We start from the raw sequence: 14314 nt of genomic DNA, 5'->3' as shown, positions 1-14314 counted from the left end.
GGATCGGCTGAGTTTTGGACTCGGCTGGTGGCAAAATGTTCCAAACACACCCCATGCACAGTTCCACCGGGGAAGGTGCCAGAAACGAGTTCTGTTGGTAGTTTTTACAGTACCCCGGTAGGCAGCTGAAAGGCACCACAAAACCGGTTCTATCTGCTTACTGGCCTGAGATGGGGAATAGCTGAATTTTGGACTCGGCTGGTGACAAAATGTTCCAAACACACCCCATGCACAGCTCCACCGGGGAAGGTGCCAGAAATGAGTTCTTTTGGTAGTTTTTACACTACCCCGGTAGGCAAGAGAAAGGCACCACAAAACTTGTTGTACCTGCTTTCTGGGCTGAGATGGGGATCGGCTGAGTTTTGGACTCGGCTTGTGACAGAATGTTCCAAACACACCCCATGCACAACTCCACCGGGGAAGGTGCCAGAAACGAGTTCTGTTGGTAGTTTTTACACTACCCCGGTAGGCAGCTGAAAGGCACCACAAAACTTGTTCTACCTGCCTTCTGGGCTGAGATGGGGAACGGCTGAATTTTGGACTCGGCTGGTGACAGAATATTCCAAACACACCCCATGCACAACTCCACCGGGGAAGGTGCCAGAAACGAGTCCTGTTGGTAGTTTTTACAGTACCCCGGTAGGCAGCTGAAAGGCACCACAAAACTTGTTCTACCTGCTTTCTGGGCTGAGATGGGGAACGGCTGAATTTTGGACTCGGCTGGTGACAGAATGTTCCAAACACACCCCATGCACAACTCCACCGGGGAAGGTGCCAGAAACGAGTTCTGTTGGTAGTTTTTACAGTACCGCGGTAGGCAGCTGAAAGGCACCACAAAACCGGTTCTATCTGCTTACTGGCCTGAGATGGGGAATAGCTGAATTTTGGACTCGGCTGGTGACAAAATGTTCCAAACACACCCCATGCACAGCTCCACCGGGGAAGGTGCCAGAAACGAGTCCTGTTGGTAGTTTTTACAGTACCCCGGTAGGCAGCTGAAAGGCACCACAAAACCAGTTCTACCTGCTTTCTGGGCTGAGATGGGGAATCGCTGAATTTTGGACTCGGGTGGTGACAAAATGTTCCAAACACACCCCACACACAACTCCACCGGGGAAGGTGCCAGAAACGAGTTCTGTTGGTAGTTTTTACAGTACCCCGGTAGGCAGCTGAAAGGCACCACAAAACTTGTTCTACCTGCTTTCTGGGCTGAGATGGGGAACGGCTGAATTTTGGACTCGGCTGGTGACAGAATGTTCCAAACACACCCCATGCACAACTCCACCGGGGAAGGTGCCAGAAATGAGTTCTTTTGGTAGTTTTTACACTACCCCGGTAGGCAAGAGAAAGACACCACAAAACTTGTTCTACCTGCTTTCTGGGCTGAGATGGGGATCGGCTGAGTTTTGGACTCGGCTTGTGACAGAATGTTCCAAACACACCCCATGCACAACTCCACCGGGGAAGGTGCCAGAAACGAGTTCTGTTGGTAGTTTTTACAGTACCCCGGTAGGCAGCTGAAAGGCACCACAAAACTTGTTCTACCTGCTTTCTGGGCTGAGATGGGGAATAGCTGAATTTTGGTCTCGGCTGGTGACAAAATGTTCCAAACACACCCCATGCACAACTCCACCGGGGAAGGTGCCAGAAACGAGTCCTGTTGGTAGTTTTTACACTACCCCGGTAGGCAGCTGAAAGGCACCACAAAACTTGTTCTACCTGCCTTCTGGGCTGAGATGGGGAACGGCTGAATTTTGGACTCGGCTGGTGACAGAATGTTCCAAACACACCCCAAGCACAACTCCACCGGGGAAGGTGCCAGAAACGAGTCCTGTTGGTAGTTTTTACAGTACCCCGGTAGGCAGCTGAAAGGCACCACAAAACTTGTTCTACCTGCTTTCTGGGCTGAGATGGGGATCGGCTGAGTTTTGGACTCGGCTGGTGGCAAAATGTTCCAAACACACCCCATGCACAGCTCCACCGGGGAAGGTGCCAGAAACGAGTTCTGTTGGTAGTTTTTACAGTACCCCGGTAGGCAGCTGAAAGGCACCACAAAACCGGTTCTATCTGCTTCCTGGCCTGAGATGGGGAACAGCTGAATTTTGGACTCGCCTGGTGACAAAATGTTCCAAACACACCCCACGCACAACTCCACCGGGGAAGGTGCCAGAAACGAGTTCTGTTGGTAGTTTTTACAGTACCCCGGTAGTCAGCTGAAAGGCACCACAAAACATGTTCTACCTGCTTCCTGGGCTGAGGTGGGGAACGGCTGAATTTTGGACTCGGGTGGTGACAGAATGTTCCAAACACACCCCATGCACAACTCCACCGGGGAAGGTGCCAGAAATGAGTTCTTTTGGTAGTTTTTACACTACCCTGGTAGGCAAGAGAAAGACACCACAAAACTTGTTCTACCTGCTTTCTGGGCTGAGATGGGGATCGGCTGAGTTTTGGACTCGGCTGGTGGCAAAATGTTCCAAACACACCCCATGCACAGCTCAACCGGGGAAGGTGCCAGAAACGAGTTCTGTTGGTAGTTTTTACAGTACCCCGGTAGGCAGCTGAAAGGCACAACAAAACCGGTTCTATCTGCTTACTGGCCTGAGATGGGGAATAGCTGAATTTTGGACTCGGCTGGTGACAGAATGTTCCAAACACACCCCATGCACAACTCCACCGGGGAAGGTGCCAGAAACGAGTTCTGTAGGTATTTTTTACAGTACCCCGGTAGGCAGCTGAAAGGCACCACAAAACTTGTTCTACCTGCTTTCTGGGCTGAGATGGGGAACGGCTGAGTTTTGGACTCGGCTGGTGACAGAATGTTCCAAACACACCCCATGCACAACTCCACCGGGGAAGGTGCCAGAAACGAGTCCTGTTGGTAGTTTTTACACTACCCCGGTAGGCAGCTGAAAGGCACCACAAAACCAGTTCTATCTGCTTCCTGGGCTGAGATGGGGAATCGCTGAATTTTGGACTCGCCTGGTGACAAAATGTTCCAAACACACCCCATGCACAACTCCACCGGGGAAGGTGCCAGAAATGAGTTCTGTTGGTAGTTTTTACAGTACCCCGGTAGTCAGCTGAAAGGCACCACAAAACATGTTCTACCTGCTTCCTGGGCTGAGATGGGGAACGGCTGAATTTTGGACTCGGCTGGTGACAGAATGTTCCAAACACACCCCAAGCACAACTCCACCGGGGAAGGTGCCAGAAACGAGTCCTGTTGGTAGTTTTTACAGTACCCCGGTAGGCAGCTGAAAGGCACCACAAAACTTGTTCTACCTGCTTTCTGGGCTGAGATGGGGATCGGCTGAGTTTTGGACTCGGCTGGTGGCAAAATGTTCCAAACACACCCCATGCACAGCTCCACCGGGGAAGGTGCCAGAAACGAGTTCTGTTGGTAGTTTTTACAGTACCCCGGTAGGCAGCTGAAAGGCACCACAAAACCGGTTCTATCTGCTTCCTGGCCTGAGATGGGGAACAGCTGAATTTTGGACTCGCCTGGTGACAAAATGTTACAAACACACCCCACGCACAACTCCACCGGGGAAGGTGCCAGAAACGAGTTCTGTTGGTAGTTTTTACAGTACCCCGGTAGTCAGCTGAAAGGCACCACAAAACATGTTCTACCTGCTTCCTGGGCTGAGGTGGGGAACGGCTGAATTTTGGACTCGGGTGGTGACAGAATGTTCCAAACACACCCCATGCACAACTCCACCGGGGAAGGTGCCAGAAATGAGTTCTTTTGGTAGTTTTTACACTACCCCGGTAGGCAAGAGAAAGACACCACAAAACTTGTTCTACCTGCTTTCTGGGCTGAGATGGGGATCGGCTGAGTTTTGGACTCGGCTGGTGGCAAAATGTTCCAAACACACCCCATGCACAGCTCAACCGGGGAAGGTGCCAGAAACGAGTTCTGTTGGTAGTTTTTACAGTACCCCGGTAGGCAGCTGAAAGGCACAACAAAACCGGTTCTATCTGCTTACTGGCCTGAGATGGGGAATAGCTGAATTTTGGACTCGGCTGGTGACAAAATGTTCCAAACACACCCCATGCACAACTCCACCGGGGAAGGTGCCAGAAACGAGTTCTGTAGGTATTTTTTACAGTACCCCGGTAGGCAGCTGAAAGGCACCACAAAACTTGTTCTACCTGCTTTCTGGGCTGAGATGGGGAACGGCTGAGTTTTGGACTCGGCTGGTGACAGAATGTTCCAAACACACCCCATGCACAACTCCACCGGGGAAGGTGCCAGAAACGAGTCCTGTTGGTAGTTTTTACACTACCCCGGTAGGCAGCTGAAAGGCACCACAAAACCAGTTCTATCTGCTTCCTGGGCTGAGATGGGGAATCGCTGAATTTTGGACTCGCCTGGTGACAAAATGTTCCAAACACACCCCACGCACAACTCCACCGGGGAAGGTGCCAGAAATGAGTTCTGTTGGTAGTTTTTACAGTACCCCGGTAGTCAGCTGAAAGGCACCACAAAACATGTTCTACCTGCTTCCTGGGCTGAGATGGGGAACGGCTGAATTTTGGACTCGGCTGGTGACAGAATGTTCCAAACACACCCCATGCACAACTCCACCGGGGAAGGTGCCAGAAATGAGTTCTTTTGGTAGTTTTTACACTACCCTGGTAGGCAAGAGAAAGACACCACAAAACTTGTTCTACCTGCTTTCTGGGCTGAGATGGGGATCGGCTGAGTTTTGGACTCAGCTGGTGGCAAAATGTTCCAAACACACCCCATGCACAACTCCACCGGGGAAGGTGCCAGAAACGAGTTCTGTTGGTAGTTTTTACAGTACCCCGGTAGTCAGCTGAAAGGCACCACAAAACATGTTCTACCTGCTTCCTGGGCTGAGATGGGGAACGGCTGAATTTTGGACTCGGCTGGTGACAGAATGTTCCAAACACACCCCATGCACAACTCCACCGGGGAAGGTGCCAGAAATGAGTTCTTTTGGTAGTTTTTACACTACCCTGGTAGGCAAGAGAAAGACACCACAAAACTTGTTCTACCTGCTTTCTGGGCTGAGATGGGGATCGGCTGAGTTTTGGACTCGGCTGGTGGCAAAATGTTCCAAACACACCCCATGCACATCTCCACCGGGGAAGGTGCCAGAAACGAGTTCTGTTGGTAGTTTTTACAGTACCCCGGTAGGCAGCTGAAAGGCACCACAAATCCGGTTATATCTGCTTTCTGGGCTGAGATGGGGAATAGCTGAATTTTGGTCTCGGCTGGTGACAAAATGTTCCAAACACACCCCATGCACAACTCCACCGGGGAAGGTGCCAGAAACGAGTTCTGTTGGTATTTTTTACAGTACCCCGGTAGGCAGCTGAAAGGCACCACAAAACTTGTTCTACCTGCCTTCTGGGCTGAGATGGGGAACGGCTGAATTTTGGACTCGGCTGGTGACAGAATGTTCCAAACACACCCCATGCACAGCTCCACCGGGGAAGGTGCCAGAAACGAGTTCTGTTGGTAGTTTTTACAGTACCCCGGTAGGCAGCTGAAAGGCACCACAAAACCGGTTCTATCTGCTTACTGGCCTGAGATGGGGAATAGCTGAATTTTGGACTCGGCTGGTGACAAAATGTTCCAAACACACCCCATGCACAGCTCCACCGGGGAAGGTGCCAGAAACGAGTTCTGTTGGTAGTTTTTACACTACCCCGGTAGGCAGCTGAAAGGCACCACAAAACCGGTTCTATCTGCTTACTGGCCTGAGATGGGGAATAGCTGAATTTTGGACTCGGCTGGTGACAAAATGTTCCAAACACACCCCATGCACAACTCCACCGGGGAAGGTGCCAGAAACGAGTCCTGTTGGTAGTTTTTACAGTACCCCGGTAGGCAGCTGAAAGGCAACACAAAACCAGTTCTATCTGCTTCCTGGGCTGAGATGGGGAATCGCTGAATTTTGGACTCGCCTGGTGACAAAATGTTCCAAACACACCCCACGCACAACTCCACCGGGGAAGGTGCCAGAAACGAGTTCTGTTGGTAGTTTTTACAGTACCCCGGTAGTCAGCTGAAAGGCACTACAAAACTTGTTCTACCTGCTTTCTGGGCTGAGATGGGGAACGGCTGAATTTTGGACTCGGGTGGTGACAGAATGTTCCAAACACACCCCATGCACAACTCCACCGGGGAAGGTGCCAGAAATGAGTTCTTTTGGTAGTTTTTACACTACCCTAGTAGGCAAGAGAAAGACACCACAAAACTTGTTCTACCTGCTTTCTGGGCTGAGATGGGGATCGGCTGAGTTTTGGACTCGCCTGGTGGCAAAATGTTCCAAACACACCCCATGCACAGCTCCACCGGGGAAGGTGCCAGAAACGAGTTCTGTTGGTAGTTTTTACAGTACCCCGGTAGACAGCTGAAAGGCACCACAAAACCGGTTCTATCTGCTTACTGGCCTGAGATGGGGAATAGCTGAATTTTGGACTCGGCTGGTGACAGAATGTTCCAAACACACCCCATGCACAGCTCCACCGGGGAAGGTGCCAGAAACGAGTTCTGTTGGTAGTTTTTACAGTACCCCGGTAGGCAGCTGAAAGGCACCACAAAACCAGTTCTATCTGCTTCCTGGGCTGAGATGGGGAATCGCTGAATTTTGGACTCGCCTGGTGACAAAATGTTCCAAACACACCCCATGCACAACTCCACCGGGGAAGGTGCCAGAAACGAGTTCTGTTGGTAGTTTTTACAGTACCCCGGTAGTCAGCTGAAAGGCACCACAAAACTTGTTCTACCTGCTTTCTGGGCTGAGATGGGGAACGGCTGAATTTTGGACTCGGGTGGTGACAGAATGTTCCAAACACACCCCATGCACAACTCCACCGGGGAAGGTGCCAGAAACGAGTTCTGTTGGTAGTTTTTACACTACCCCGGTAGGCAGCTGAAAGGCACCACAAAACTTGTTCTACCTGCTTTCTGGGCTGAGATTGGGAACGGCTGAATTTTGGACTCGGGTGGTGACAGAATGTTCCAAACACACCCCATGCACAACTCCACCGGGGAAGGTGCCAGAAACGAGTTCTGTTGGTAGTTTTTACAGTACCCCGGTAGTCAGCTGAAAGGCACCACAAAACTTGTTCTACCTGCTTTCTGGGATGAGATGGGGATCGGCTGAGTTTTGGACTCGGCTGGTGGCAAAATGTTCCAAACACACCCCATGCACAGCTCCACCGGGGAAGGTGCCAGAAACGAGTCCTGTTGGTAGTTTTTACACTACCCCGGTAGGCAGCTGAAAGGCACCACAAAACTTGTTCTATCTGCTTCCTGGGCTGAGATGGGGAACAGCTTAATTTTGGACTCGGCTGGTGACAAAATGTTCCAAACACACCCCATGAACAGCTCCACCGGGGAAGGTGCCAGAAACGAGTCCTGTTGGTAGTTTTTACACTACCCCGGTAGGCAGCTGAAAGGCACCACAAAACTTGTTCTACCTGCTTTCTGGGCTGAGATGGGGAACGGCTGAATTTTGGACTCGGGTGGTGACAGAATGTTCCAAACACACCCCATGCACAACTCCACCGGGGAAGGTGCGAGAAAGGAGTCCTGTTGGTAGTTTTTACAGTACCCCGGTAGGCAGCTGAAAGGCACCACAAAACTTGTTCTACCTGCTTTCTGGGCTGAGATGGGGATCGGCTGAGTTTTGGACTCGGCTGGTGGCAAAATGTTCCAAACACACCCCATGCACAGTTCCACCGGGGAAGGTGCCAGAAACGAGTTCTGTTGGTAGTTTTTACACTACCCCGGTAGGCAGCTGAAAGGCACCACAAAACCGGTTCTACCTGCTTACTGGCCTGAGATGGGGAATAGCTGAATTTTGGACTCGGCTGGTGACAAAATGTTCCAAACACACCCCATGCACAACTCCACCGGGGAAGGTGCCAGAAACAAGTTCTGTTGGTAGTTTTTACACTACCCCGGTAGGCAGCTGAAAGGCACCACAAAACTTGTTCTACCTGCTTTCTGGGCTGAGATGGGGAACGGCTGAATTTTGGACTCGGCTGGTGACAGAATGTTACAAACACACCCCATGCACAACTCCACCGGGGAAGGTGCGAGAAAGGAGTCCTGTTGGTAGTTTTTACAGTACCCCGGTAGGCAGCTGAAAGGCACCACAAAACTTGTTCTACCTGCTTTCTGGGCTGAGATGGGGAACGGCTGAATTTTGGACTCGGCTGGTGACAGAATGTTCCAAACACACCCCATGCACAACTCCACCGGGGAAGGTGCCAGAAACGAGTTCTGTTGATAGTTTTTACAGTACCCCGGTAGGCAGCTGAAAGGCACCACAAAACTTGTTCTACCTGCTTACTGGCCTGAGATGGGGAACGGCTGAATTTTGGACTCGGCTGGTGACAGAATGTTCCAAACACACCCCACACACAACTCCACCGGGGAAGGTGCCAGAAACAAGTTCTGTTGGTAGTTTTTACACTACCCCGGTAGGCAGCTGAAAGGCACCACAAAACTTGTTCTACCTGCTTCCTGGGCTGAGATGGGGAACGGCTGAATTTTGGACTCGGCTGGTGACAGAATGTTACAAACACACCCCATGCACAACTCCACCGGGGAAGGTGCCAGAAATGAGTTCTTTTGGTAGTTTTTACACTACCCCGGTAGGCAAGAGAAAGACACCACAAAACTTGTTCTACCTGCTTCCTGGGCTGAGATGGGGAACGGCTGAATTTTGGACTCGGGTGGTGACAAAATGTTCCAAACACACCCCATGCACAACTCCACCGGGGAAGGTGCCAGAAACGAGTCCTGTTGGTAGTTTTTACAGTACCGCGGTAGGCAGCTGAAAGGCACCACAAAACTAGTTCTACCTGCTTTCTGGGCTGAGATGGGGAACGGCTGAATTTTGGACTCGGCTGGTGACAGAATGTTCCAAACACACCCCATGCACAACTCCACCGGGGAAGGTGCCAGAAATGAGTTCTTTTGGTAGTTTTTACACTACCCCGGTAGGCAAGAGAAAGACACCACAAAACTTGTTCTACCTGCTTTCTGGGCTGAGATGGGGAACGGCTGAATTTTGGACTCGGCTGGTGACAGAATGTTCCAAACACACCCCATGCACAACTCCACCGGGGAAGCTGCCAGAAACGAGTTCTGTTGATAGTTTTTACAGTACCCCGGTAGGCAGCTGAAAGGCACCACAAAACCGGTTCTACCTGCTTACTGGCCTGAGATGGGGAATAGCTGAATTTTGGACTCGGCTGGTGACAAAATGTTCCAAACACACCCCATGCACAACTCCACCGGGGAAGGTGCCAGAAACGAGTCCTGTTGGTAGTTTTTACACTACCCCGGTAGGCAGCTGAAAGGCACCACAAAACTTGTTCTACCTGCTTCCTGGGCTGAGATGGGGAACGGCTGAATTTTGGACTCGGCTGGTGACAGAATGTTACAAACACACCCCATGCACAACTCCACCGGGGAAGGTGCCAGAAATGAGTTCTTTTGGTAGTTTTTACACTACCCCGGTAGGCAAGAGAAAGACACCACAAAACTTGTTCTACCTGCTTCCTGGGCTGAGATGGGGAACGGCTGAATTTTGGACTCGGGTGGTGACAAAATGTTCCAAACACACCCCATGCACAACTCCACCGGGGAAGGTGCCAGAAACGAGTCCTGTTGGTAGTTTTTACAGTACCGCGGTAGGCAGCTGAAAGGCACCACAAAACTAGTTCTACCTGCTTTCTGGGCTGAGATGGGGAACGGCTGAATTTTGGACTCGGCTGGTGACAGAATGTTCCAAACACACCCCATGCACAACTCCACCGGGGAAGGTGCCAGAAATGAGTTCTTTTGGTAGTTTTTACAGTACCCCGGTAGGCAAGAGAAAGACACCACAAAACTTGTTCTACCTGCTTTCTGGGCTGAGATGGGGAACGGCTGAATTTTGGACTCGGCTGGTGACAGAATGTTCCAAACACACCCCATGCACAACTCCACCGGGGAAGCTGCCAGAAACGAGTTCTGTTGATAGTTTTTACAGTACCCCGGTAGGCAGCTGAAAGGCACCACAAAACCGGTTCTACCTGCTTACTGGCCTGAGATGGGGAATAGCTGAATTTTGGACTCGGCTGGTGACAAAATGTTCCAAACACACCCCATGCACAACTCCACCGGGGAAGGTGCCAGAAACAAGTTCTGTTGGTAGTTTTTACACTACCCCGGTAGGCAGCTGAAAGGCACCACAAAACTTGTTCTACCTGCTTTCTGGGCTGAGATGGGGAACGGCTGAATTTTGGACTCGGCTGGTGACAGAATGTTACAAACACACCCCATGCACAACTCCACCGGGGAAGGTGCGAGAAAGGAGTCCTGTTGGTAGTTTTTACAGTACCCCGGTAGGCAGCTGAAAGGCACCACAAAACTTGTTCTACCTGCTTTCTGGGCTGAGATGGGGAACGGCTGAATTTTGGACTCGGCTGGTGACAGAATGTTCCAAACACACCCCATGCACAACTCCACCGGGGAAGGTGCCAGAAACGAGTTCTGTTGATAGTTTTTACAGTACCCCGGTAGGCAGCTGAAAGGCACCACAAAACCGGTTCTATCTGCTTACTGGCCTGAGATGGGGAACGGCTGAATTTTGGACTCGGCTGGTGACAGAATGTTCCAAACACACCCCATGCACAACTCCACCGGGGAAGGTGCCAGAAACGAGTCCTGTTGGTAGTTTTTACACTACCCCGGTAGGCAGCTGAAAGGCACCACAAAACTTGTTCTACCTGCTTTCTGGGCTGAGATGGGGAACGGCTGAATTTTGGACTCGGCTGGTGACAGAATGTTCCAAACACACCCCATGCACAACTCCACCGGGGAAGGTGCCAGAAACGAGTTCTGTTGGTAGTTTTTACACTACCCCGGTAGGCAGCTGAAAGGCACCACAAAACCGGTTCTACCTGCTTACTGGCCTGAGATGGGGAATAGCTGAATTTTGGACTCGGCTGGTGACAAAATGTTCCAAACACACCCCATGCACAACTCCACCGGGGAAGGTGCCAGAAACAAGTTCTGTTGGTAGTTTTTACACTACCCCGGTAGGCAGCTGAAAGGCACCACAAAACTTGTTCTACCTGCTTCCTGGGCTGAGATGGGGAACGGCTGAATTTTGGACTCGGCTGGTGACAGAATGTTCCAAACACACCCCATGCACAACTCCACCGGGGAAGGTGCCAGAAACGAGTTCTTTTGGTAGTTTTTACACTACCCCGGTAGGCAAGAGAAAGACACCACAAAACTTGTTCTACCTGCTTCCTGGGCTGAGATGGGGAACGGCTGAATTTTGGACTCGGGTGGTGACAAAATGTTCCAAACACACCCCATGCACAACTCCACCGGGGAAGGTGCCAGAAACGAGTCCTGTTGGTAGTTTTTACAGTACCGCGGTAGGCAGCTGAAAGGCACCACAAAACTAGTTCTACCTGCTTTCTGGGCTGAGATGGGGAACGGCTGAATTTTGGACTCGGCTGGTGACAGAATGTTCCAAACACACCCCATGCACAACTCCACCGGGGAAGGTGCCAGAAATGAGTTCTTTTGGTAGTTTTTACACTACCCCGGTAGGCAAGAGAAAGACACCACAAAACTTGTTCTACCTGCTTTCTGGGCTGAGATGGGGAACAGCTGAATTTTGGACTCGGCTGGTGACAGAATGTTCCAAACACACCCCATGCACAACTCCACCGGGGAAGCTGCCAGAAACGAGTTCTGTTGATAGTTTTTACAGTACCCCGGTAGGCAGCTGAAAGGCACCACAAAACCGGTTCTACCTGCTTACTGGCCTGAGATGGGGAATAGCTGAATTTTGGACTCGGCTGGTGACAAAATGTTCCAAACACACCCCATGCACAGCTCCACCGGGGAAGGTGCCAGAAATGAGTTCTTTTGGTAGTTTTTACACTACCCCGGTAGGCAGCTGAAAGGCACCACAAAACTTGTTCTACCTGCTTTCTGGGCTGAGATTGGGAACGGCTGAATTTTGGACTCGGGTGGTGACAGAATGTTCCAAACACACCCCATGCACAACTCCACCGGGGAAGGTGCCAGAAACGAGTTCTGTTGGTAGTTTTTACACTACCCCGGTAGGCAGCTGAAAGGCACCACAAAACTTGTTCTACCTGCTTTCTGGGATGAGATGGGGATCGGCTGAGTTTTGGACTCGGCTGGTGGCAAAATGTTCCAAACACACCCCATGCACAGCTCCACCGGGGAAGGTGCCAGAAACGAGTCCTGTTGGTAGTTTTTACAGTACCCCGGTAGGCAGCTGAAAGGCACCACAGAACTTCTTCTACCTGCTTTCTGGGCTGAGATGGGGATCGGCTGAGTTTTGGACTCGGCTGGTGGCAAAATGTTCCAAACACACCCCATGCACAGCTCCACCGGGGAAGGTGCCAGAAACGAGTTCTGTTGGTAGTTTTTACAGTACCCCGGTAGGCAGCTGAAAGGCACCACAAAACCGGTTCTATCTGCTTACTGGCCTGAGATGGGGATCGGCTGAGTTTTGGACTCGGCTGGTGACAAAATGTTCCAAACACACCCTATGCACAGCTCCACCGGGGAAGGTGCCAGAAACGAGTCCTGTTGGTAGTTTTTACAGTACCCCGGTAGGCAGCTGAAAGGCACCACAAAACCAGTTCTATCTGCTTCCTGGGCTGAGATGGGGAATCGCTGAATTTTGGACTCGCCTGGTGACAAAATGTTCCAAACACACCCCACGCACAACTCCACCGGGGAAGGTGCCAGAAACGAGTTCTGTTGGTAGTTTTTACAGTACCCCGGTAGTCAGCTGAAAGGCACTACAAAACTTGTTCTACCTGCTTTCTGGGCTGAGATGGGGAACGGCTGAATTTTGGACTCGGGTGGTGACAGAATGTTCCAAACACACCCCATGCACAACTCCACCGGGGAAGGTGCCAGAAATGAGTTCTTTTGGTAGTTTTTACACTACCCTGGTAGGCAAGAGAAAGACACCACAAAAATTGTTCTACCTGCTTTCTGGGCTGAGATGGGGATCGGCTGAGTTTTGGACTCGGCTGGTGGCAAAATGTTCCAAACACACCCCATGCACAGCTCCACCGGGGAAGGTGCCAGAAACGAGTCCTGTTGGTAGTTTTTACAGTACCCCGGTAGGCAGCTGAAAGGCACCACAAAACTTCTTCTACCTGCTTTCTGGGCTGAGATGGGGATCGGCTGAGTTTTGGACTCGGCTGGTGGCAAAATGTTCCAAACACACCCCATGCACAGCTCCACCGGGGAAGGTGCCAGAAACGAGTTCTGTTGGTAGTTTTTACAGTACCCCGGTAGGCAGCTGAAAGGCACCACAAAACCGGTTCTATCTGCTTACTGGCCTGAGATGGGGAATAGCTGAATTTTGGACTCGGCTGGTGACAAAATGTTCCAAACACACCCTATGCACAGCTCCACCGGGGAAGGTGCCAGAAACGAGTCCTGTTGGTAGTTTTTACAGTACCCCGGTAGGCAGCTGAAAGGCACCACAAAACCAGTTCTATCTGCTTCCTGGGCTGAGATGGGGAATCGCTGAATTTTGGACTCGCCTGGTGACAAAATGTTCCAAACACACCCCACGCACAACTCCACCGGGGAAGGTGCCAGAAACGAGTTCTGTTGGTAGTTTTTACAGTACCCCGGTAGTCAGCTGAAAGGCACTACAAAACTTGTTCTACCTGCTTTCTGGGCTGAGATGGGGAACGGCTGAATTTTGGACTCGGCTGGTGACAGAATGTTCCAAACACACCCCATGCACAACTCCACCGGGGAAGGTGCCAGAAATGAGTTCTTTTGGTAGTTTTTACACTACCCTGGTAGGCAAGAGAAAGACACCACAAAACTTGTTCTACCTGCTTTCTGGGCTGAGATGGGGATCGGCTGAGTTTTGGACTCGGCTGGTGGCAAAATGTTCCAAACACACCCCATGCACAGCTCCACCGGGGAAGGTGCCAGAAACGAGTTCTGTTGGTAGTTTTTACAGTACCCCGGTAGACAGCTGAAAGGCACAACAAAACCGGTTCTATCTGCTTACTGGCCTGAGATGGGGAATAGCTGAATTTTGGACTCGGCTGGTGACAGAATGTTCCAAACACACCCCATGCACAACTCCACCGGGGAAGGTGCCAGAAACGAGTTCTGTTGGTAGTTTTTACAGTACCCCGGTAGGCAGCTGAAAGGCACCACAAAACCAGTTCTATCTGCTTCCTGGGCTGAGATGGGGAATCGCTGAATTTTGGACTCGCCTGGTGACAAAATGTTCCAAAC

This window comes from Falco peregrinus, chromosome 3 (genome assembly GCF_023634155.1).
Source record: "Falco peregrinus isolate bFalPer1 chromosome 3, bFalPer1.pri, whole genome shotgun sequence".
Taxonomy (NCBI): domain Eukaryota; kingdom Metazoa; phylum Chordata; class Aves; order Falconiformes; family Falconidae; genus Falco; species Falco peregrinus.
This window is presented reverse-complemented; position numbering follows the sequence as displayed.